This window comes from Oryctolagus cuniculus, chromosome 3 (assembly GCF_964237555.1).
Source record: "Oryctolagus cuniculus chromosome 3, mOryCun1.1, whole genome shotgun sequence".
NCBI classification, from domain to species: Eukaryota; Metazoa; Chordata; class Mammalia; order Lagomorpha; family Leporidae; genus Oryctolagus; species Oryctolagus cuniculus.
The window spans coordinates 135,447,747-135,472,343 of NC_091434.1; the positions used below are offsets into that span (position 1 = coordinate 135,447,747).

Consider the following 24,597-nt stretch of genomic DNA (forward strand, 5'->3'; position numbering starts at 1 on the left):
GTTCACTTCACCATAGTTTATAGTGGAAAAAATCGAACATAATTCTAATATCAGCCATTGCTCAAAGAGATAAATTATAGTATTTTTCAGTAAATAATATTGTACATATTAACATTCCAAATGGATAACATGTAGATCAAAGAAAAAGAATCACTGCACCAGCATCAATACATCTCAAGAAACTAATTTTGAACTACATTAAATCTAATCTTTTCATATTAATAAAAATGTAAATATTTTGGGGCCAATGCTGTGGCACAGTGGGTTAACGCCCTGGCCTGAAGCGCTGGCATCCCACATGGGTGCCAGTCTGAGTCCCGGCTGCTCCACTTCCAACCCAGCTCTCTGCTATAGCCTGGGAAACCAGTGGAAGATGGCCCAAGTCCTTGGGCCTCTGCATCACGTGGGAGACCCAGAAGAAGCTCCTGGCTCTTGGCTTCAGATCAGCGCAGCTCTGGCCATTATGGCCAATTGAGGAGTGAACCATCAGATGGAAGACCTCTCTTCTGCTTTTCCTCTCTCTGTGTAACTCTGACTTTCAAATAAATAAGTCTTTTAAAAAAGTAAATATTTTTAAAAAACTAATTTTGAGTTTTAAAAATGGCTGCAAAAGAGAATACAGACATTGCTTCCATTGATGTAAATATCAACAACACGGTGTTTGTGGAGACAAAACCTGAGGAAATGGAAGCACATTAAGATAATACATATCAGGGCCGGAGCTGTGGCATAGCCAGTAAAGCTGCTGCCTGCAGTGCTGGCATCCCATAGGGATGCTGGTTCAAGTCTAGGCTGCTCCACTTCCAATCCAGCACTCTGCTATGGCCTGAGAAAGTAGTGGAAGCTAATTCAAGTCCTTGGGCCCCTGCACCCATGTGGGAGACCTGGAAGAAGCTCCTGGCTCCTGGTTCCTAGATCCTGGCTTTGGATCAGCCCAGCTCTGGCAGTTGCGGCCATTTGGGGAGTGAACCAGCAGATGGAAGACCTCTCTCTCTCTCTCTCCCTCTCTCTCTCTCTACCTCTGGGTCTCTGAAACTCTGCCTTTCAAATAAATCTTTTTAAAAAATAGATAATACTTATCCCTAAAGACATGTAGGGATTCCAGGACTGTCTCACATAACTATGTTTTATTCCATTCAAAGCAATTGAGGAAGTTGTGGCAAAATGTTAACGTACATCTAAGTAGCTAATTTTTTAAAGCTTTTTTATGTTTTTAGTCACCATTAATGCATTTTTCGATGCACACAAGAGAAGTAATGGATAAAGTCAAAGAATACACTTTCCTTTGTACATAGCAGTTAACACAAATATCACATGACACTTTCAGTGAAAGTTACATTTCCAATTACAAATCAAAATGCATACTAGGGTCTCTTTATGGAGAAGCTGAGAAGGAAGTCTTAGGTAAAAAGCATTACTGCACTGATCCTTCAGGCTGCACAAAGATTAAGGTCATGTGCAGTCAGCCTGCACATGCTGACACAATGTTACACTGTGAGTTTCCTGTACAATTAGATGTAGACTTCGATATATCAGGATAAACATTTCCACCATACTTTAACTCAGCTTGCCTGGCCGACATTTTCACTGAGAAATTCATCAAACATGCCATGAGAGTCTACAAAACTGTGAAACATACCTAACTCCAGAATACTTCTGGTATTCTTTCTCCTTTTGGTTACACAGAGTCTGCTCAGAGATTCCACTGTAATACTTCTAGAAGTACAGTTGCAATTGTGCTTCCTGTATTGTATCTAGGTGGTGGTTAATGAGGTTATGTCAAATTTCTCCTCTTCTTATTCGTATGCCAGCAATATTTTTAAATTAAGAAACAAAACAATCACTGCCTGTGGAATACAATTGTCAGCAGAGAGAAGAGGCACAGTGGTGTGAGATGACACAGAAGACGAGGCCAAGCTGAAAGTAAGGCGATGAGCTGCTCTTGCAAGCATCCAGCTGCCAAAAATGAACCATGGACAAGAATGAACTGGCATCACTAACTGGGCAGTGTCAAAGCAAAGCTCTCAAGAATCGGATTTCTGATCTAGGCAAAGTTAATGGTGAATAAAATCTTCAAAAAGTAAAGCCCATCTTTTTATGACTTTTAATAACACACCACAGTTATTAAAGAGATGATTGTTAGGACTTGTATGATATAAAAATTATTGAACCTTATGCATCGTTAAGGTGCACAGAAATAAAATGGAAGGAAGAGGAAAAGCGGGAAAAGAACTGAAAGGAAGAATGGGAAGAGAAGGGACAAAGGAAACTTGGGACAGAGGGAGGGAGGGCCATGCTGGAAGCCAGGAAACTGAACTCCCATCCCAGCTGTCACTAAACCCGTGTGGGGCAAGCCACTTCAGTTCCTCAGTCTCAGTACTCTGCTCTCTCAAAGCAGGATAATGGCCTGGATTCCAGCTCCAGGTCCTAGGATCCTTGAAATAGCCACCAAGATTCACAATTTGAGGAGTGGTATTACCCTCTGTCAGATCCAGTGAACAGAGTAGAAAAATAAGAGGCAGGGTTCCAGGTGAGCATGAAGGTCAAAGCCACACCTCCCCCATCAGGACAATCCCTCTGCTCAAGGCAAGTGGGAATGGGGGTGAAGGTAAGCCTGGGAGATGACAGGGTTCAGGCTTCATTCACAACACACAGGATCCTAAACTGTGCGAAGAATCAAACATCTACAGCTTTTCAAGACCTAACAACAATGCTAGAAAACCCTGGAGAACGTGATACATTCAGACCTTTCATTAGTTCCAAGCTTGGTGTGAAAGGTTATAGATTATAGGCTATAACCTATAATCATCAGGGTGGTTTCTAGAATATTACTATGTACCAAACAGTGTACTAATGGTCTCCCATCACCTGTTCCTCACCATCATCAGCCCTATGCCACCTCAGCCCCTTTCTGCAGAGGCCATAATATCTGCTAGACTCTCTCTCCAGCCTTTCTGCGAGGGGGACTGGACCACGTTGAGCCATTTTATTATAACCCATAAGAAATCAACAGGAGGAGGGTGGGCATTTGGCACAGTGGTGATGCTGCTGGAGCCACCTGCTGCCCATGTGACAGTGTCTGTGTTCTAGTCCTAGCTTTTCTGATTCCAGCTTCCCACTAATGTGTACCCTGGGAGGTGGCAGTTGCTGCTACAGAAGTTGGGTCCCTGTGTACCTGGGGAGCAGCTGGTGATGGCCTAAGTACTTGGGCCCCTGCCACCCCTCTGGGAGAGCTGGATTAAATTCTGGTGTCCTGGCTTCAACCAGATCCAGCCTTGGCTGTTATATACGCATTTGGGGAGTGCACCAGTAGATGGAAGATGTCTTTCTGTCTCTGCCTCTCTTTCATTCTGCCTCTCTGCCCTTCAAATATAGAAAAACAAAAAGAAATAAAAATTAAGCAAAAAAAGAAATCACCCAGAAAATGAAAATTTGGAGTGGTGAAGGAAGTTAGTAGTATTTGTACGGAAGTGGGGCTCTCCTGGGAAGCACAAATTCAGCGGTTTAAAAGTCCTCTTTAGGATTACAACCAGCCATTCTCATCTTAAAGTTTCCTAACAATCTCACCATCTCCACTTTACAGTTGCTATGATGTCATCACAAACCAGGATCTTTCCATTAAAGTGTCAAGACTCAGATTTATACAACAGACATAAAAATAACTAAACACTGAAGCAAAGAACCTTAATGGAAGCTATGAACATGCATTAAGGAGAAAATGCACCTCTGAGTGTTGTTTATGTAAAAGGTTATTTGTAAGTTTGAGTTTGCATTTCCTCCTACATGATATGAAAGCGTCTATATTACGGATGTGCTAGAAACATTTCTCACATTTTAATTATGTTGTGGAACATGCTATTTCTAATCAACACATTAAGGACAGGCTTAAGGACTATGAACAAGAAAGCACTCCTATTCATATAGAAGTCAGGCCTTTGTTCATACAGAGTTTAATGTATTTACTACCTAAGCTGTGCTAGGCTCTGTATTAAACACATGAGATTTAGACACAAATCTCTCCCTTCTACATGGATGATGAGGCTTCTCCCTTGTGCCCCCAAGTCACATGAGAACAACATTTTCTGTATGGCAGAGAGAAGCCACAGGCTAGCACAGTGAAGCAAGCAGGATCAGTTCATCAGAAAATCTTCTATGTCAAACCACACATAACCACTTGCATCTGTCTAGAAAGTCTGCGGAGAAAGCTCAGAGAAAATATGAAGGAGATAGTGGAGACTTAGAGTATAGGTGACTGTCACTACCCCTCTTGGTGGAGGAACGACACAGGACCCTACGCTGTTCTTTCGTCTGCTCGGCCCTCCCCGGGTTTGCTGCTGGTTCTTCCCGGGTTGGCTACTGTCCCTTCCACCTCCGTGGAAGGGCGGTTCCCCCTGGCCACTTTCCCCACTTCCGCAGGGGAGCGGCACACCGCCGGCCGGCTCTCTCGGGGTCTGCACAGGTGTTCCCCTTAGATGTTCCTGGTGCATGCCGTCTCTCTCCTCCTATATAGTCCTCCTCCGCCAATCCCAACTCGGCTGCCCACACGCCGAGTACGCTGCTCTTCTCCAATCAGGAGCAGGTCCTACAGTTTATTGGCTGAACTGGAGGCAGCTGTGTAGAAGCTGTTTTCTTCTCTCCCAGCGCCATATTGTGGGAGAGCAGATGCATAGAATAAGTCTTAATTCCAGTAATTTAGTCTAGTCCGAGTTGCTCCCCACAGGTGACCTCCACAAAGACAGACTCCAGGGGCAGGATTAGAATGCTGGTTCAAGTCCTGAAGTTTCCAGTCCAGCTCTTGCTAATGCACCTGGGAAGGAAGTATAAGATGGCCCAGTTTCATGGGCCCCTGCCACTCCTGCGGAAGACTCAGATGGAGTCCTGGCTTCAGCCTGGACCAGTCTAGCTGTTGTGGGCCTTGGGGCATGAACCACTAGAAGACAGATCCATCTCTCTCTCCTCTTCCACCCCTACCTTGTCTCTCCCTCTCTAAGTCACTCCGCATTTCAAACAGATAAGTATTTTTAAAATAAAAAGACAGTCTCTGGGGGAACAGAATAGTAATAACAGCCAATACTGAAAGTATGTTTCCTATATCCAAGCCACTCCCCCACCCCTTTTTTAAAGATTTATTTATTTATTTGAAATTCAGAGTTGCAGAAATAAAGGAAGAAACAGAGAGGGAGAGAGATCTTCCATCTGCTGCTTCACTCCCCAGCTGACTGCAACAACCAGGCTGAGCCAGGACAAAGTCATGAGCCAGGAGCTTCACCTGGGTCTCACTCTGGGTGGCAGGGGCCCAAACACTTGTAAGCCCCTTATCTATACAGGCTGAGCACCCCTAATCCAAAATCCCAGCACTTCCAAACCAAGGATCCTCAAATGCTAAAATCTTTGAAAATATTCCAAAATCTGAAAAATGCTGGAATCTGAAACAAGGCTGGTCCCAAGCCCTTCAGGTGGGGATTTTTCTCCTGTATGAACTCATTCACAGAAATCTAGTGAGGTGGGCACTATCACTATCCCCACTTTGCAACACATGAGACTGAGGCGCACAGAGCTTCAGCACCTTACTCTAAATCACACGCAGCTGGGACTTGAGCCCCGATGAAATGTCTCCAGCCCATGCCCTTATAGTATCTTCCCAATACAGCCTCCCTCATAGGGCATGGCCACGGAGGAACCTGGGGAGGAAGAAAAATCACTGGAAGAACATTGTGACTGGGAAGCAAGGGAAGGCGAACGGGAAGACCCACGGAAGTAACAGCTCTGAGAATGTGGAGCCCTGAAAATATCATTAGCCAACAGTATGTGCAAACACACAGGAGGAGATACAAAAGATTTCTGAAAGGAAGCCAAATCAAACTCACACATGCTCCAGTAATAACGTTTTATGTTGAAATTATCAAGAGTTTCTGTCCCCCCCGAGCACATGAATCTAAAGAGGTAAGGCAGTGAGTATGAATTTGCAAACACAAATACACACTATTTTGCACTCTGCTCCTCATCTGTGGAGTCACCGGCAGTTCAGCTTTGCCTCTGCTGTGGCCCGGGAGTGCAGTGGAGCACGGCCCAAGTGCTTGGGCCCTGCACCCCATGGGAGACCAGGAGAAGCACCTGGCTCCTGCCTTCAGATCAGCGCGGTGCACCGGCCGCAGCGCGCCAGCCGCAGCGGCCATTGGAGGGTGAACCAACGGCAAAGGAAGACCTTTCTCTCTGTCTCTCTCTCTCTCACTGTCCACTCTGCCTGTCAAAAAAAAAAAAAAAAAAAAAAAAGACGGAAAACCAAACATTCATTCTGCTGGGACATCTTGTCCAAAGGAGGAAATGCATCTAAGGAAGGCACTTCCCAGCAAGGATTATCCCAGTTTAAGCAGCATTAACCCTCTCCTACCACTGCCAAGAAAATGAACAGGGGAGACAAAGCAAAGGCAGCTTTGCAATCCAGCCTTGGAAAAGCCACAATCAGATCAAAACCAAACAAACAGAATTCCTTTAAAGATCTGCTCAGTGAAACCTATGATGTACCATAAACCTTGACTGTTCCATGCCTATTCCAGGAGCCTGCCAATAACTGAGCATCCCTACATGTAATCCCTCAACCCTGAAGAAAACTGCCAAGCCAGACTTCAGAAAGCCTCTCCTTTTCTCCAGTTCATCTGGGGAAATATACTAAAATACACTGCTCTGAAAAGTTAGGAATCCGGATCTCGTTAGTGCCACTCTCGACTTCAATGGCAAAATAGCTCCCTCTTGTGGATTTTTGGAATATTTCCACCCAGGAGAGTCCTTTTCAACTTAACACCTTCTACTTAAATCACTTAGGTTGCATTGTATAACTATAAACAAAAATGAAAGACAGGACACTCTACTGTATCCTCCCACTAACTGAAGCACACCCTTGTAACCCACCTTCACTCCTGTTCTGGAAATGAAGTAAATGTTGGCAAGCTGATCATGCTCCAGATTTTTACTGACCTATTAATGAAGAGCATGGACACAGGGCACTTGAAAATGCAGAGCGAGCTTCTGCAACCATTGACAGCCTTCAAGGGGAAACTAAATAGCCTGATGAAAAGTCCATTAGTTGCCCTGGTGGGATAGAGAGACCTAGGCAAGAACAGCTACATAGATGGACATCCTCACCTGTGATCAATGGTGTCAGACACCCAGCTTCTAGATCATTGTCCTGGGGAGAGCATGACGAAGTCCTCTAGGCACATGAGGGAAGTCAGCATAGGAAGTAAGCTCCATCCCACTTCACGGAGGTAACCCCATCAGATAGAAAACAGCTGGCTTCTTGTACTTTGACCTTAAAATTCTGCAGCATCTAGGCCAACCATCTCTGTTTTCTCTTGATTCGGAAAAGGAAACTGTCATTCTCCCCCACCCCCAGATCAACCCACTCAACATTTTTCACAGCTCCGTTGTTGCTCTCCCAGATCCTGTCCCTCCACCTGAAATTTTACTCAAGTCTCTTTCAGCGCCTACTTGTGTGGCCTAAGTTCATTGGATTTCTCCCATTAGCATTAAGCTCCACGAAGGCAAGGATTTTGGTTTTATTCACTAATGAATTTCAAACTGAGTCCAACACAGTTGCTCCAGTGCAGACACCAGAGTCCACCATGCCTCAGTCTCCTAGGCTCCATTCCCTCAGCTTAAAATGTTGCTGCCCTGCCTTTTTGATAGCAAATCAACCACTTAATCCACTTAATTTAGGGAACAGCATAGCCAGCCCTACAAGTTTCCAGTCACCACAGCCACAAAGTCACTTGATCCTCCAGTAGATAGCATCTTGATGTCTGGCCCTGTCTCAAGGGATTTCTTCTCCAGGGACTCCATACCTTGAGCAAGGTATAACTACCACCTCCATGGGGCCCTACATTGAATGAACCCCACTTGGCCATCTTAAAAGTTCCCTAAAGAGCACGGCACCACTGGCTGCTCAAAGGCAGGCCATGAGCATCGCCAACCAATCAGGAACTTGGACACAAGATAAACCCACACTTCTCAGCCGTGTAATCATCTAGATCTACAGAACAATCCGCAAATCCTTCTTTCCCTTGACACGTTGCCATGCAGCTTGCCCACTCCCCGACCCTGGGGCCCCTCTCTCAATGGTCCACTGTCTCTCCTCCATCTTCTGGGTCAGGGCACATGGATGCCAGGCTGTACCCAGCCTGCCAGCAGCAGCCTATTGTAAGGCAGGGGAGCCCCTAACAGGCATTCTCCTGAGGAGGAAACCTGTGACCAAGGCAGTGGAGGAGAAAGGGGGAAGCAGACTACCAGTGAGAGTCGAGTAGGGATGCAGAAAGCAGAGCATGGTGGAGCATTTTATGTCACAGCATGCACGCTGGTAGCTAGGAATCCTCCCTAAATACCAAACTCAGTGCACTTTTGTGCTCTTCTTCCTCCCAGATCTTTCTGCATTGCTGGGCCCTTTTGTCCATGTCCTTACCTGGAAACTGACATCATGACCGCCCCATCTGACATTCTAAGTAGTTTCTCTGTCCACCACTCTCTTCTTTCAAAGAAATGTCTCTCCCTCAGTAGCCTCTTTTCTCTGCTACTCTCATGGCCAAGGCTCTCTCTGCTTCTAGACCTCAGCTTCAGTTCCAGTCTTGGCACTCCAACTCCCCACCTGATCTCTAATGCTACCTGTCTCTCCCACAACTCAAACCCAACACTCGCTTCCCATTCTCCCTCTCGGCTTAAGAAAGCGAAGACAAAGTGGGAGTTTCTGGCCAGTGCTGGCAATCTCTTGTGGCCCTGACAGCACCAGCCTGCACATGCAGCCACCAGAGAGAAGAATTACTTGACTTAAGAGACTCTTCTCTCAGCTGCCCATGCTGCTTCAGTCACAGGCCTCCTATCTGCAGCCCCATCTTTAGCCCCACCCTCCCCCTTCACCCCTGTCACCATCAGTCCCTGTCTCCCCATCATGTTCAACGTTGCCTTCCTAGGCTGGTGCCCCTCGCTCCTCACCAGTCCACTGCATACCTCCAGGATGCTGACTGGGCTGTGGGCACTGCCATTCTGCTTCCTGTCCTCAACCTCCCAGGATGGGCATGGCCAGTCCCAGACACCTTTCTTTCTGCCTTGCACTCACACCACCCACCAAGTCTGGCGGCAGCTACCTGACTCTCTGCCTAGATTCTTCATACTTTCACATTTGTCTAAAGACCTTGTTAAAATCAGTTTTAGGTTCCCAGAAAAAAATGACAGCAAAGTACAGAGATATTCCCTATACCCATTGCCCCATACGTGCACAGTGTCCCCCACTACCAGCATCCCCCACCAGAGTGGTACATATGTTTCAGCTGATAAACCTATCCTACATCATCACCACCCAGAGCTTACAGCTTACATTCCACTCCCAGTCTTCTACATTCTGTGGGTTTGGACCAACTGTCCGTGACATGTATTCATTATAGTATCTCTTGTTTTTATTTGTCTTTTTTTTCCTGTTATATTCATACTTTCAAAAAAAATTAAGTTTTTTTAAATTAGTTGAAGAAAAGAAAAAAATATTCAATGAATTCTGGCATAAGAACGTGGCAACATCAGGAAGGCAGTGTGTAAAGCCTGAATTTTCTGAAACACACATCTAAACCCACAACTTCCAGGTGCACAAGCTATTTTAAGAGGCAATTTAACTATAATTCACATCTTTATCTAAATTTGCACTGACCTATGGTTGGCTCACAAGATCTCTGCTGCTCTGAGTAATACATTTTCCTTATTAACCTCTGTGGGAGATAGAAGAGTTCCCTCAGAATCCTAATCTCTGGGGCCTGTGAAATAGCTAAGTTACAGGGTAAGGAAAAGTAAACCTACAGAAGGGTTTAAATTTGCTAATCAGATGACCTTAGCTAGGGAGGCTATCCTGGATTATGGCCCCCAAGTAATTACAGGAAGTGGAAGAGGGAGACAGGAGAGAGCGGGCCAGGGAGATGACATACTGAGAAGGCCTGGGCCTGATGCTGCTGCCTTTGGAAATGAGGTCAGGGGTCACAAGGCAATGAAGGCAGACACCCTGTGAAAGCTGAAAAAGGAAAAAAAAATTCTCCCTTGGGGGCTTCAAAAGAATATAATCAGATGAGCAGTTAGCGCAGCAGCTCAAGTGACCACTTGGGACACCAAATGGTATCCCATATCAGATTGCCTAGTGCCAGTCCTGGCTACTCCATTTCAGATCCCATTCCTGCTGATGTGCGCTCTGGGAGGCAGCAGGTGCTGGCTCAACTACTTGGGTTCTTGCTACCCACCTGGAGGACCAAGATTGAGTTCCTGGCTCATGGCTTCAGCATAGCCCAGTCCTGGCTGTTTTAGCCATTTGGGGAGTGAAGCAGTGGATGGAAACTATATATATGTGTATATATGTATCATTCCCTCCCTTCTCTCTCTTTATTTCTCTCTCTCTCTTTCTCTCTCTCTCTCCCTCTCTCTCAAAAGCAAAAATAAATAAATAAATTTCCAAATGAACATGACGCTGCTGACATATTAATTTTAGTCTCTTGAGACCCATTTCAGATTTCTTACCTCCAGAACTCAAAGAAAATAAATTTGTGGCATTATAAGCCACTGGGTTTGCAGTCATTTCATACCAGCAGCATCAGGAAACAATACAAACACTTCTCTTTATTTAATAGCATTTCTTTTTTTCTTTTTTTTTTCTTTTTTTGACAGGCAGAGTGGACAGTGAGAGAGAGAGAGAAAGGTCTTCCTTTGCCGTTGTTCACCCTCCAACGGCCGCTGCAGCCAGAGCGCTGCGGCCGGCGTATCGTGCTGATCCGAAGGCAGGAGCCAGGTGCTTTTCCTGGTCTCCCACGGGGTGCAGGGCCCAAGGACTTGGGCCATCCTCCACTGCACTCCCTGGCCACAGCAGAGAGCTGGCCTGGAAGAGGGGCAACTGGGACAGAATCCGGCGCCCCGACCAGGACTAGAACCTGGGGTGCCAGCGCTGCAAGGCGGAGGATTAGCCCAGTGAGCCGCGGCGCCAGCCAAAAGTATTTCTTAATATGGTCATCCTGACAATTTGAAATGATCCAGTGGTAAATTTTCAATGATGGATGAGAATCAATTTAAAAGAAAAAAATGGCAAAGAATTTTGATATCATTTTATTTTAAACTGCCCAAAAAATCTGCATAACTTTAGCTAAGACTGGATAATGTTTCGAAGAACTTGAAGCCTCACATCTTGTTTAAATAGGTAAGTCTGAAATCACATTACATACTGCTGTACTAAATTGGAAAATCATATAGATTTGGTAATGTTAAATTTCATTCCCTTAGTCAAGCACATAGAGATAAACAACTTAAGGTGTATTTTCATTTGCCACAAAATTCTAAATATATGTGAATTCTCAGTGATAATTTGATGATTGAGAGGTGTGAACCTGAAGTACGTCAAATAAAACTAAGACATCATTTTACTGCTGGTTTCATAATAGAAATAACCCTACATACTAACATCTTCACCTGAAAAATGAAATCATGGGCCAGCATTGTGGCATAGCAGGTAAAGCCATTGCTTCAATGCTAGAATCCCATATGAGTGATGGTTCGGGTCTTGACTACTCCATTTCTGATTCAGATCCCAGCTAATGGCCTGGGAAAGCAAGAGAAATGTCCCAAGTGCTTGTGTCCTGAATGCATGTGGGAGAACTAGAAGAAGCTCCTGGCTCCTGGCTCCAGCCCAGCCCAGTCCTGGCCACTGTGGCCATCTGGGAAGTGAACAAACAGATCTTTCTTTCTTTCTATCTTCTTTCTCTATTTCTTTCTCTTTCTCTCTTTCTCCCTTTCTCCCTCTCCCTCTCTGTAACTCTTTCAAGTAAACAAATCTTCAAGGACAAATGAAACAGCACAAAAAGCACTATGCATACATCCAGCATACAGCTTGCTGTTCTCTTTCCGGTGATCACTTTGTCTCCATCTGATGTTTGGAGTAAATAAAAAGCAGATGTGGTTTTCCTTAGGCAAGGCAAAGCAATGAATGAGTTATTCGCAACCCTTATCTCAAGACCCCAAAGTAAAGGATGCTCTTGGTGAACGGAAAGGTATTTCACTTCGCAGCACAGTAGGCAGTGTCTTTCAACCTAGCCAAGCACCATTATTCACAAATCCCATCCTAGGGGAACGTGGCTGCCAAGGAGCTACATGGCTTATTATCTTTCCACGTGTGAGCTTTTCTAGAACGTGGGACTCCCAAAGGGATTTATACGACTTCCTGACAGCCCCTAAGCATACAGTTATCGTAGAAGGTAAAAGAAAATTGGCCATGGAGATTCAGAGCTGATTAACAGCAGTCTTGCTCATCAGTCACTCTCTGGAAGCCAATTAAGCGAAGTACTCAGATGTAACACTTTAACACCAGGAATTAAAATGGGCAAAAAAGTTGAAATTGTCATAAAATTCACCATTGTAAGTGAAGTAGCTTTGAAAATGTGCCTTTAAAGGGGAAAAAAAAGCATATTTATGCCCCCAATTGCTAAGCAAAAATAAAGGGAAAGTGTCCTGTGAGGCAGCCAAAATGACCTCATGGATCTTTTTCAGCCTTCCATTTGGGGAAAAGAGGGTCTTTGCTCTCAAAGGTATGTGAAATCCATCTTCTCCCAGGGTACACTCAGCAGGATCTAGTGAAACACCTCATGCAGAATTCCTTAAAAGTAAAGACAGGCAACTTACCACCTTACACCTTCCTCCCCTGTGAAGCCGACTCATGGCACCAACAAGCTCAGAGCAGAAGGAAGGGGAAGGGGCTGGGTAAAGCTGCCACCTGCAGCACAGGCATCCCATATGAACACCAGTTCAAGTCCAGGCTGCTCCACTTCCGATCCAGCTCTCTGCTGTGGCCTGAGAAAGCAGTGGAAGATGGCCCACGTCCTTGGGCCCCTGCACCTACACGGGAGACCTGGAGGAAGCTCCTGGCTTCGGATCAGCGCAGCCGTTGCAGCCAACTGGGGAGTGAACCAGTGGATGGAAGACCTTTCTCTGCCTCTCCTTCTCTCTCTGTGTAACTCTTTCAAATAAATAAATCTTTTAAAAAAAGAAGAAGAAGAAGGAAGGGTAAACAATTAAACAATTTATGCCTCTCATGTTAAGTAGTTTGGGCACATGTCTTATCCCTTCTGAAATTCTTTGAGGTCAGAGACAGTGCCCTGTCCCCAGCCACACAGTAAAGCTGTGGATATACTGGCAGACGAGAGAAAGCAGTCCTATGTGTCTTGCATGCATGCTTTCCACGCATGTCTTTCTCTTTAGCATCACTGTCACGCATACAGCTGTTGCGCCACGGATTTTATGACATAATCAGGAGAGAATGGTTATGATGAGGGAAGAGTCCTGGGTTCTGAACCCGAAATCCTGAAAATGAAGAGCCCCAGTTTATGCTGGTGTCAGGTGATTCTAACACCCACTGTTAAAAATGACCTCAGCTACTCAGGCCACAGCATTCTCAGTCCATACCCTGGGCCCTCTTCAAGCTCCAGATGAAAACACTTGGCCTCTCTTCCAAACTGCCCTTGACATCAAGAGGAGAGTCCCCAAATTTCCACGCTACAGAACAAACACCAGTCTCGCTGCTCACTACGCCAGCTCTTACCACCTATCTGCTTTGAGATGTGGATGGGTGTGTCTCCTTATTTCTAATTTATTCAGCACCTCAAAAAGCTCATCACCCTGACAGCCTTCCTCCCCAGACTCTTTGTACCAGCTAGCTGCATGCTGGCTTTTTGGGAACTCATCTCCGATCCATCCCCAGATCCTGGGACATTTCCAATGTACTCTCTGGAACCCACAGTAAATTCAGCAAAATCCCCTGTATCCTTAACGTCCCCAACTTGACTTGGCTCTCCCATCAGGATATGGTTTTCCTTCAGCTCCCCAGACTGTCACACCACTACTCCTCCTTGTTGTCCTTATCTACACAATGGGGTGCTTTCCTTTACTTGGTAAAGAATCAAGCTCACCCTCACTGTCACTTCCGGCCCTCTACTCACTGTCAGCTTTCATGCCTCCAATATCCACCTGGGTAACCTTTCTGATACTCTTGAGCTCACCTCCTTCAGTGTCCTCACCTTCCACCTCACCCAGCCACCTTTAACAGCAACTCCGCCTTAAGCTAAGGAGCAAGCATCCCGCTCCCCTACCACCACCTTGTGTCCTTCCAGCTCTTTCCCTGCAATACCCTAACCCCAACCAGGACCTATTACTTTTCCCCACATCCTTCTAATATATGTTTTACTATCCCTTCCTAAGTTTAAAATCCACAGACCATTGTCTCCCTTTTATATAAAACCTCAACTCTCTTATCCCCTTACATGATGGTTCTAACTTGCCAAAATCCTAACCATGGTTAAACGCAACTCTCCACCTGTCCTGTCATGTATGAAGCTGAATGTGACTAGAGAAAAAACAGTCTTGCTTCTGTAAATTGTAATCACCATCTCAATGTTCTAACTCTCCTGAAAGGTATTCTCTCATTTCTTTCTTCAGTCCTCAAAAATCCAGAACCTGGGGCTGGTGTTGTGGCGTAGCAGGTTGGGCCACCACCTGCTGCAGGCAATCCATATGGGCACTGGTTAAAGTCCTGGCTGATCCACTTCTGATATAGTTCCCTGCTGATGTGCCTGGGAGGGCAGCAGAGGATGGTGCAAGTGGTTGGGCCCCTGCCACCCATGTAAGAAGACCAGGAAGATGCTCCTGGCTCCTCCCTTTAGCCAGGCCCAGCACCGAGCTTGTGGCCATTTGGGGGGTGAAATGGCAGAAGGAACATCTTTCTCTCTCTCTCTCTCTCTCTCTCATCACCTTTCAAAGAAACATAAATCTTTTTTAAAAAAAAATCCAGAACCTCATTTTCACTGTCAACTAATAACTTTTTCCTGTATCTCTAAAGAAAGAATAGTTCTAGAAACTACTGCCACCACTTGTACCCACCCAGTCACACATAGTAAATCTTCTCTGCTCTCATTTAGAGCCAACTCCTCTTCCTGGGCATGGAGTCCCATACTGGCAATCACACAGTGCAGGGCTGCACGACTCGGTCCCTGAATCTCTTCTCTACATTCACTGATTTAGTGAGCTAGCAATCTATGGGCTGATGACCCCAGGTTCACATTTTGAGGCCTGACCCACCTCATAAACTCCAGTCTCAAGTGCCTAACTGTAGTAGGCATGCTTCTGCTTTAATAAAACATATAATAAACAATCCACAAACACATTGGCTTATGATAACAAGTAGTCGCTTCTTGTTGAATTTTCTGCAGGTTTGCCAAAGCATCTCTGCCTCAGGCTACAGGTTCAGTTCAGATCTGCTCCACAAAGCTCTCTTTCTGGTACCAGCAGCTCCTCATGGGTATGCTCCTCTCCTGGCAAAGTACAGTCTTCAAAGTGACTGTTGTATTTTTGCCATACTATCTATGGTCTCAGCCCAATTGGCACAAAGACACTTCCACCCACATTTAATTCCCCAAAGCAATGAATACAGCCATGCCCAGCACCAGGGAGGCAGAAATGCATACTCTGTCCAAGAAGCTATACCAAGGATGAGAGCGGAGGGGAAGCAGAACTGTGAGCAACTAACAGATTCATTCACACTGAGTCTCCATTCAGTGTCTGCAATTAGATGTCAAATAATCTCAAAACCTGTCATGAACAAAACTTAGTTCCAAACTTGCTTCTCCTGCAGCCTTCCAGGTACCTTAAAAAAATCTATTGTTGCAATTGTCTCATAAGGTTCAAAGCCACCACTGACTTTCTCTCTCTCTCATACTTGTCCAATCTCTACCTTCAGCATTATGCCTGGAAACTGATTGCTCCCAATCACTTCCGTTTTTACCACCAGGGTTCAAGTGATCATCCTCTCTGTTCAGGAGTATAATAATAGCCTCCAAGCCAGTTTCCATATTTCTTTTTTTAAGATTTATTTATTTATTTGAAAGGCAGAGTGATGGAGGTAGAGATGGATAGACACATACATACATACATACATTCATATATACATACCTGACATCCTCTGGTTTACTCGCCAAATGGCTGCAATGCCCAGTACTGGTGTAGACTGAACCAGGAGTCAGGAACTCCATCTGGGCCTCCCTCCCACATGGATAGGTGATGCTGAAGCGCTCGGGCCATGCTCCACTGCCTTCTCAGGTGCATTAGTAGGATGCTGCATTGGAAATGGAGCAGACAAGATTCAATCAGCACTCAGTTATGGGATGCTGGTGACACACGAAGTGGCTTAACCCACAGTGCCAATAATGCTGATCCCAGTTTCCATGTTTCTACCCTCAAGCCCCTAGTGTGTATTCTCAATATGACAACTAGAATGATCCTTTTTTTTAATAAATAAATGTTATTTTAATGTTATTTGAAGGGCAGAGAGACAGATCTCCCATCCATTGGTCCACTACCCTAAATGCCTACAACAGCCATGACTGGGCCAGTCTGAGCCAGAACCTGGGAATTCAGAGCTAGCACTGTGGTGTAGTAGGTTAAGCCTCCACCGACCTTCATCAGCATCCCATATGGGCGCCAGTTCATGTGCCAGCTGCTCTTCTTCTGATCTAACTCTCTAATTATGGCCTGGGAAAGCAGTGGAGGATGGCCCAAGTGCTTGAGCCCCTGCACCCACTTGGGAGACCTGGAGGAAGCTCCTGACTCCTGGCTTTGGATCTGCTCAGCTTCAGTCTTTGCAGCCATTTGGGGCGTTAACCAGTGGATGGAAGATCTCTCTCTCTCTCTCTCTCTCTCTCTCCTCTTCCCCCTTCCCTCCCTCTGTAGCTCTGCCTCTCAAATAAATAAATATTAAAGAGAGAAAAGAAAAGAAGAAAGAGAAGAGGAGAGGAGAGGAGAGGAGAGGAGAGGAGAGGAGAAAACCGTAAACTCAATCTACACCCCTGACATGGTTGAAGTGACTCAAATACTAGAGCTGTCACTTGATGCTCCCAATAGTGTGCCTTATCAGGAAGCTAGAATTGGCAGTAGAGCTGGGACTCAAACCTAGGTACTATGATATGGGATGTAAGCATCCCAAGTGGCATCTTAACTAGTGTGCCACATGCTTGCTCCAGAATTAGCCTTTCAAGTTAGATGACATCACTCTTCTGACGAATCGATCGATCATCAAACCCCTTTACAACTGTGACCTCATCGTCTACCATCCTCCCTCTCACTCTAATGCTACCACCCCCTACCTGCCAACCCTTAAGCACAACCTTCCTTCTCCAGAGCCTGTGTACTTGCTCTGACCTCTGCCTAGAATATCTTTCCCCCACATGTTTGTATGGTTCCTTCCCTTTCCTCATTAGGGATCTTATTCAAGTGTCACCCTCTCAGTGAAGACTCCCTGAACATGGAATTGCATGGTACAATAATAAGCGCTGTGATGAAGGAAACAAACACAGCTGTGGGAGCCCAGAAGAGCATCCACCCCAGACTATGAGTCACTACACAAATCATTATTAGGAAGGTGCCAATGAGGGCAGCGGATCATTATGCCTTGCCATAGGTAATCCTGAAATTCACTACAAAGAGGTAGATGCCTCTCCCTGATGCTTCTCTGATCCACTGAAGTTGGGGTACACCATGTGGCCTTCTTGGGCCAGTGGATTGTTTGAGGGGCACCGACATAAGCAGAGGCTTCAAATGTGCCACAGTGGTTTGGCCTGATCACTTCTCTTTCTATCATCTGCCTTGAAGAAAGCACACCTAAGACTGCTTTTGATCCCTGAGACTCATGCAGATAAAACCTAAACCCAAACCCAGTCAAGCAGAGAGCATCCTAGCCCAGCTAAGCACAGTACAGTCCAGCAAGCTAGATCCGACCTACAAGTCCATTGGAAAAAAATTAGTTTGTTTTTGGAAGGCATTAGTAATTTGAAGCTGTCTGTTAGGCAATGTTCTTGCCTTCAGGTTTTTGCTGCAGTAACACTATTCCATCTAGAAATATGTCTCTGTAATTTTCTCAATGTTTTCTTCATGTCCCATAAATATTTTCATCCATTCTCTATTACCCAGCTATCACCATCGTTCTTGCCTCTTCACTGATAACTTCTTGAAGCAATAGTCATATTATTCCTCTCCTCTTCCTCATTTCCCAACCTGACCTTAACCCCTCCAACAGATGTATGTCCTGACATCCTAGAGACCATTTTCTTAAATGATACTAATTCCTATACCAAAGGATGAACAACAATGGATGTGACACAGAGCTAGACAAGTAGCAGTCATGAGAACTGAATTCATCAACAAATGATAAGATCTGAATCACATCAGAGTAGAAAATGTAAAGGAATTTGAAAAGCACACTTAGCACAATCTATTGGCTTCTTTCTAACTCCTCCCCCTTTTAATTTCTATATTAAAATAATTCATCCTATGAATAAGGAGTCAGTCTCAGTTTTCTCAAAAACTACTTTGGTAATTTTACATAATAAGTTTTAACTTCTCTGTACACTGACATTTTCATTCATAAATTTAGAAAAGTAAACTGCATGGATTTTGAGCAGGAACTCCTGGAAATTTTTCAGAATTCACATAACAAGTGAACTTCTTTTGCCTCCATCCAATTTTGATGTAACCCCTTTGGTGTAAGGAAGGGTTTTGGCAATAGAAGATGCTTGACCTAATCAATTATTCTTTGTAATTGATCACATGCAGGATAGCATTCAGAACCAGTAAGGCAGACATTGTTTAGCATCCACTTAAATACTTAGAATGTGTGCTTGACTCCTAGGGATTGTGGTCTGAACTCTTACTGAAATAATGTTTTGTATTTCCAATGAAGTGTGTCTGCATCATCTAATGAATATATGCTTTTTTTCCATTCACAAGCTTCACCAAAACACTGGATACTAATAAATATCCTTTATATTAATTTACCTTCTCACACCCTCAGAATACTATGAATGCAAGAGCTTTTATGTCAAGCATAAGCTTGGCAGTGGCATATATTAATTTCTTCATATGACCCATAACATTGGAGGTCATAAAGAACTTGAAATCTAGTGTGAGTTAACGACCTGTGCATTTTAGATAGAAAAATTTTTTCATACCACATAAACATTTGAAAGAATTGCAGTCGTTGGATGCTTTCTTCGTTTCATTATATCCTTATTCTGAAAACAACAGTGGGTATTTTTAATTAAATATGATTTTTTATGAAACAAACACATTTGCTTTCTCCATACTAATCTTCAGCCATTTCAATATGAATTCACATACACTCAATTTCTAAATGTCTAAGACCCTGCTACACATAAAAATATCAAGCAGTTTCCCGGGGAACATTGCTTCAAAACAATGACCATATGAAAAAGACTCCTCTGAGCAAACATATCCGTCCCATCCCCCAGCACTAGGAAGCATGAAGAGGGAGCGACTCCTCTCCAAACAAAGAGAACAAGCCCTCACTTAACCATCCCAGAGAAGCGGAGAATTTTCTCCCTAAAAGCATAATTATTCTATCAGGTGGCAGTAGGGGAATGGACTGAGGCTGTGACCCTGGAAAGCTTCCAATTCCTCTACAGCTGGAAAGCAGCTGGCGGGGCGGCCCAGCTCTCCTACCTCCCGTGCGGCATCATGGCCCCACTCACGCCAAAGGCCACAAGCTCAAGGATTTGGAGGACCGGAGCAGAAAAACCAGCGAGGCTCCAACAAAGCGCAGTCTCAAGTTTTTACTGCCCAAAGGCCGGGTAAAGTCAGGGGGCCGTTAGCCACACCGCATCCATTCTGCGTAACTGTTATCTACCCACCTGTCAATCAGATGACCCCTCCCCCAGGAAGTACTTCCCCTTGCCCGGGACTTGGGGACAGTACTATGTAAATACTTCCGTTTTCTGTAAGAAGCTCGCTTCTCTCTTCTCGCGGACCCTGAGCAAGCAGGGGATGAAAGTCCGTCTTTACCTTTTCTGACCCACTTTCCCTAAATTAAGCACACAAGTGTATTTTCCTCACTTTGTAAGTAAATATTGTAGCGTTGCACACGTCATGTTTGTGCCTGTACTTAGAAATCTCTAAGTAAAAGGCAAGCGTCTGGAATAGGAATTTAGGCCCAACGTAGCCCACAAGATCACAACTGTTAGATGGCCCAGTCCTCCACTGGTCCCGCGACCCTTCTGTCAGATGCCAGCGGGCCCGTTCCTGCTTTGCACTGCACTTTTTGAGACTTGGCCCAGGCTTCCCCACATTTTCCATGATTTTGCCCATTGATATCCTAATCGCCTTGTTCTCTGTGCACCACCCTCCCCAGCTGTGAACAGTTCTCAAGGAGGTTGAAGGCTAGTCTTAGCATAGTAGCCCCTGCTCCAAATACTGCCCGGCCTGCAAATGTTTAGGAAATCTGTGTGGTAAATCTGCTCTTTGTGTTAAGAATGGGTAGGGGCTGGCGCTGCAGCTTAGCTAATGCATCTGGGAAACCAGTGGAGGATGGCCCAAGTGCTTGGGCCCCTGCACCCTTGTGGGAGACCTGGAAGAAGCTCCTAGCTTCATGCTGGCTCAATCCTAGCTGTTGTGGCCATCTGGGGAATGAACCAGCAGAGGGAAGGTCTCCCTCTGTCTCTCCTTCTCCCTCTCTCTAACTCTGCCTTTTGAATAAATAAGTCATTAGGAAAAAATTCCTGGCAGGAATTCAAGTACTTGGGTCATCATCTGCTGCCTCCTAGGATACATTAGTAGGGAGCTGGATGGGGAGTGGAATAGCCATTACTTGAACTTGCACTCCATCTGAGATGCAAGCATCTCAGGCAGAGGCTGACCCCACTGAATCACAATGTCCCCCAAAAAATTATTTTGTAAGTGACATGATGCAGCTAAAATGTAGACCTAATAGTTGTACATGTGTTTGTTTCTTGATCTCTTTTATAATCCTATTATGCATAAAACATTTAACTTAAGTTGCACGAGATGACAAGAGATCTACAAATCATGATTACCTTAAAATCAAGAGAAAGGGCACTCCAAAGAACTGTTGTTCAAGTCTTCAGACTCGGGCAAGGAGAAGAGCCAGAAACTAGATTCTCGAGTCATCTTCAGAGGTGCTGCTTGCTTAGGTTTGGCCTCTGGAGCTGGCGTATGCCCCTGTAAGATACCTATTTTTTGAGTGGTGCTTTTCTAATTAGAAAACAATATAATTCAGAAAAGATTCAGAAGAGATTAAAACCAACCATACTCTACCACCCAGAGAGTCGCTGTTAACATTTTGGCATGGCGGGTGAAGCCACCTGTTGAGATGCTGGGATCCCATGTCAGTGACGATTAGTGTCCTCCCTGCTTCACTTCCCATCCAGATCCCTGCTAATGGCCTAGGAAGAAGCAACGTAGCATGATCCAAGTACCTGGGCCCCTGCTACCCTTGGGGGAGACCTGGATTAAGTGTCTGGCTCCTGGTTTCTGCCTGGCCTAGTACTGGGCCATCTGGCAAATGAACCAGTAGGTGGAAGATCTCTCTTTTGCTCTGTAACTCTTGACTTTCAAATGGATGAATAACCTTAAAAATAAAAATAAAAAAACATTTTTGGCACAGCTCTAAACTTACTGTGTGATTTTATATTTATTTTTTAAAGACCCAAGCAATATCATAGCATAGATACAATTTCATAGTGCACATTTTTCATAGAAACCTTTGTTGTAAACATGATCTCTATGTTATATATTCCAATAAGATTTTTAATTATTTTAGTGAATTCTAATATACCATGCTAAAATTTATTTAACAAATACTCATCCAGGAATACTTAGGTCATTTCACTCATTATTTTAAAAGATTTATTTTATTTATTTGAAAGACAGAATGACAGAGACAGACAAAGAAATCTTCCATCCACTGGTTTATTCTCCAAATGGCCCCAACGGCCAAGTCTGAGCCAGGCTGCAGCCAGGAGCCTGGAGTTCCATCTGGGTCTCCCATGTAGGTGACAGGGGTCCATGTACTTGAGCCATCATCCACTACCCACCCAGGAGCATTAGCAGGAAGATTGACCAGAAATGGAGCAGCCCAGACTCCAGCTAGAGCTCTGATACGGAATGTCAACATCACAAGTGGCAGCTTAACCTGTTGCATCTCAACCCTGGCTCCTCCCTGTTCTAATTCATAACATCTTCATGTGGTATGTCTTCATACCTACCTCTGATAATCTCCATAGGGCAAATTCTAAACTGCAGAATCATAGACTGTAAGTATGTTAAGACTTTTGTTAGAGGGCCGGCGCTGTGGCTCACCAGGCTAATCCTCAGTCTTGTGGTGCCGGCACACTGGGTTCTAGTCCCGGTCGGGGCGCCGGATTCTGTCCCGGTTGCCCCTCTTCCAGGCCAGCTCTCTGCTGTGGCCAGGGAGTGCAGTGGAGGTTGGCCCAAGTGCTTGGGCCCTGCACCCCATGGGAGACCAGGAGAAGCACCTGGCTCCTGCCTTCGGATCAGCGCGGTGCACCGGCCGCAGCGCGCCAGCCACAGCGGCCATTGGAGGGTGAACCAACGGCAAAGGAAGACCTTTCTCTCTGTCTCTCTCTCTCACTGTCCACTCTGCCTGTCAAAAAATTAAAAAAAGAAAGAAAGAAAGAAAAGACTTTTGTTAGACTTGACCAAAGTATTACAAAGAGAAGTACTAACAGTGGCAAGTCCATCCTCAGTGTGTGAGAATGGACACCGGAAAGAGCACCATACCTGACAAGGTCCACGCAGGAAAGTTACAGTAAAAGAGAGATTCTGCTACCTCGGAGGCCAGAGATTGAGAAGTAGGACATTTACACTAAAAAGTAAAAACTAAGTAAGGCTTACAAATAACATGATTTTTTTTAAAGAATTATGAGTGTCAGGGTAATGAAGATTTGTTTGTTTATTTTAACGATTTATTTATTTATTTTAAAGAGTTATACAGAGAGAGAAGGAGGCAGAGAGAGAGAGGTCTTTCATCCACTGGTTTACTCCCCAGTTGGCTGCAATGGTTGGAGCTGGGCTGATCTGAAGCCAGAAGCAGCTTCTGCGTCTCCCAGGCAAGTGCAGGGACCCAGTGACTTCGGCCGACTTGTACTGCTTTCCCAGGCCATAGCAGAAAGCTGGATCAGAAGTGGAGCAGCTAGGACTCCAACCAGCGCCTGTATGGGATGCCGGCACTGCAGGCGGCAGCTTTACTCACTATGGCACAGCACCGGCCCCAAATAAGGTGATTTGATAGCACTTCTCAGCATCTATGAATACTGCACAATGGGATTCCAGTCTCTTCTCAAGAATGCAAATGTTGAGCATGAACTAAAAGCCGTTTCAATCTGCTTTGGTCTGAATGTTTCTTCCTGGCTTCACCGGCCTCCTGTTAGAGGTCAGAGTCACCCTTTTCTCATATGGGACTGTGACAGGATAAAAGACCCTTTGTACAGATAACCTGATTATCAGGGGACAGAAACTAAATCAACTGCAAAGCCTACAAAGTTCTTCAGCAATACAAACCTTGATAATTGTAAAACATTAGGGAGTCAGTTACAAACCAGAGGACACTGTCTTTTCTTAATTAAATCATATTCTTAAAAAAAAAAAAAATCGTGACAGTCAAGCAAAATGCAGTAAGGGGTAAGTTATACTCATGACTGGACTTGGAGATTGCAACTTTGCTGGTTTTTTTACCTCTTTTCTACTTGTAGATCATTCTCTGTCTCTGATTACTGGTTGTTAGAGTATGCTTTGGGCCATAAGCACTGACTAGAGAGTCTCTATGGACGTCTGCTGCAGTATGCTCCCTAGAAAGCAATATTCAGAGGTAGGCACTTGGTCTAGTGGTTAAGGCACCTGCATCCCAAATGTCAGTGCCTGGGTTTGAGTCCTGGCGCCACTCTGGATTCTAACTTCCTGACAGTGTTCACCCTGGGAGGCAGCAGGTGATGATGGCTCAAGTATTTGGGTCCCTGCCATCCAGGTGGGAGATGGATTGAATTTTTTAAGGATTCATTTATTTGAAAGGCAGAGTTACGGGGGAGGAGGGGTCTTCTCATCTGCTGGTTCAATCCCCAAACATCTGCAATGGCTGGGGCTGGGCTAACCTGAACTCAATAGCCAGGAACTCCATCCCTGCATCCAGGTCTCCCATGTGGGTGCAAGGGCCCAAGGACTTGAGCCATCTTCCACTGCTTTCCCAGCACATTAGCAGGGAGCTGGATCAGAAATGGAGCAGCCAACACTTGAACTGGAGCTTATATGGAGTACTGGCATCACAGGCGGTGCCTTAACCTACTGGGCCACAACGCTGGACCCAGAAATAAATTTTGAAAGGACTATTAAGACCAAACCCATGGCCCTTACCTATTAAAAATGATGTGGAGGAGCTGGCACTGTGGTATAGCAAGTAAAGCTGCTGTCTGCAGTGCTGGCATCCCATATGGGCACGGGTTCGAGTCCCAGCTGCTCCACTTCCAGTTCAGCTTTCTGCTGCGGCCTGGGAAAGCAGTGGAAGGTGGCCCACGTCCTTGGGCCCCTGCACCCCTGCACTCCATGTGGGAGACCTGGAAGAAAATCCTGGCTCCTGGCTTCAGATCGGTGCAGCTACAGTCGTTGCGGCCATCTGGGGAGTGAACCAGCGGATGGAAGACCTCTCTCTCTGTCTCTGCCTCTGCCTCT

The 24,597-nt window shown here is 45.2% G+C and overlaps 1 protein-coding gene across 18 annotated transcripts in view; it reads right to left on the reverse strand.

Annotated features, from left to right (window-relative positions):
• Positions 1-21,075, reverse strand: part of LOC100346703 (endogenous retrovirus group K member 19 Pol protein) — a 313,823-nt gene extending 292,748 nt beyond the window's left edge. For 16 of the 18 annotated variants that reach the window (XR_011387357.1, XR_011387355.1, XR_011387356.1 and 13 more), the window contains exons 1-2: positions 19,564-19,737; positions 16,003-16,165 (exon numbers count right to left, since the gene is read on the reverse strand). The gene's annotated coding sequence lies outside the window, so the exon portion shown is untranslated. Of the gene's footprint in view, positions 1-16,002; positions 16,166-19,052; positions 19,116-19,563; positions 19,738-20,930 lie in introns of those variants that run through there. The other 2 variants (XM_070071120.1, XM_070071114.1) reach the window with 2 other exon arrangements.
• Positions 21,076-24,597: the final 3,522 nt, after the last annotated feature.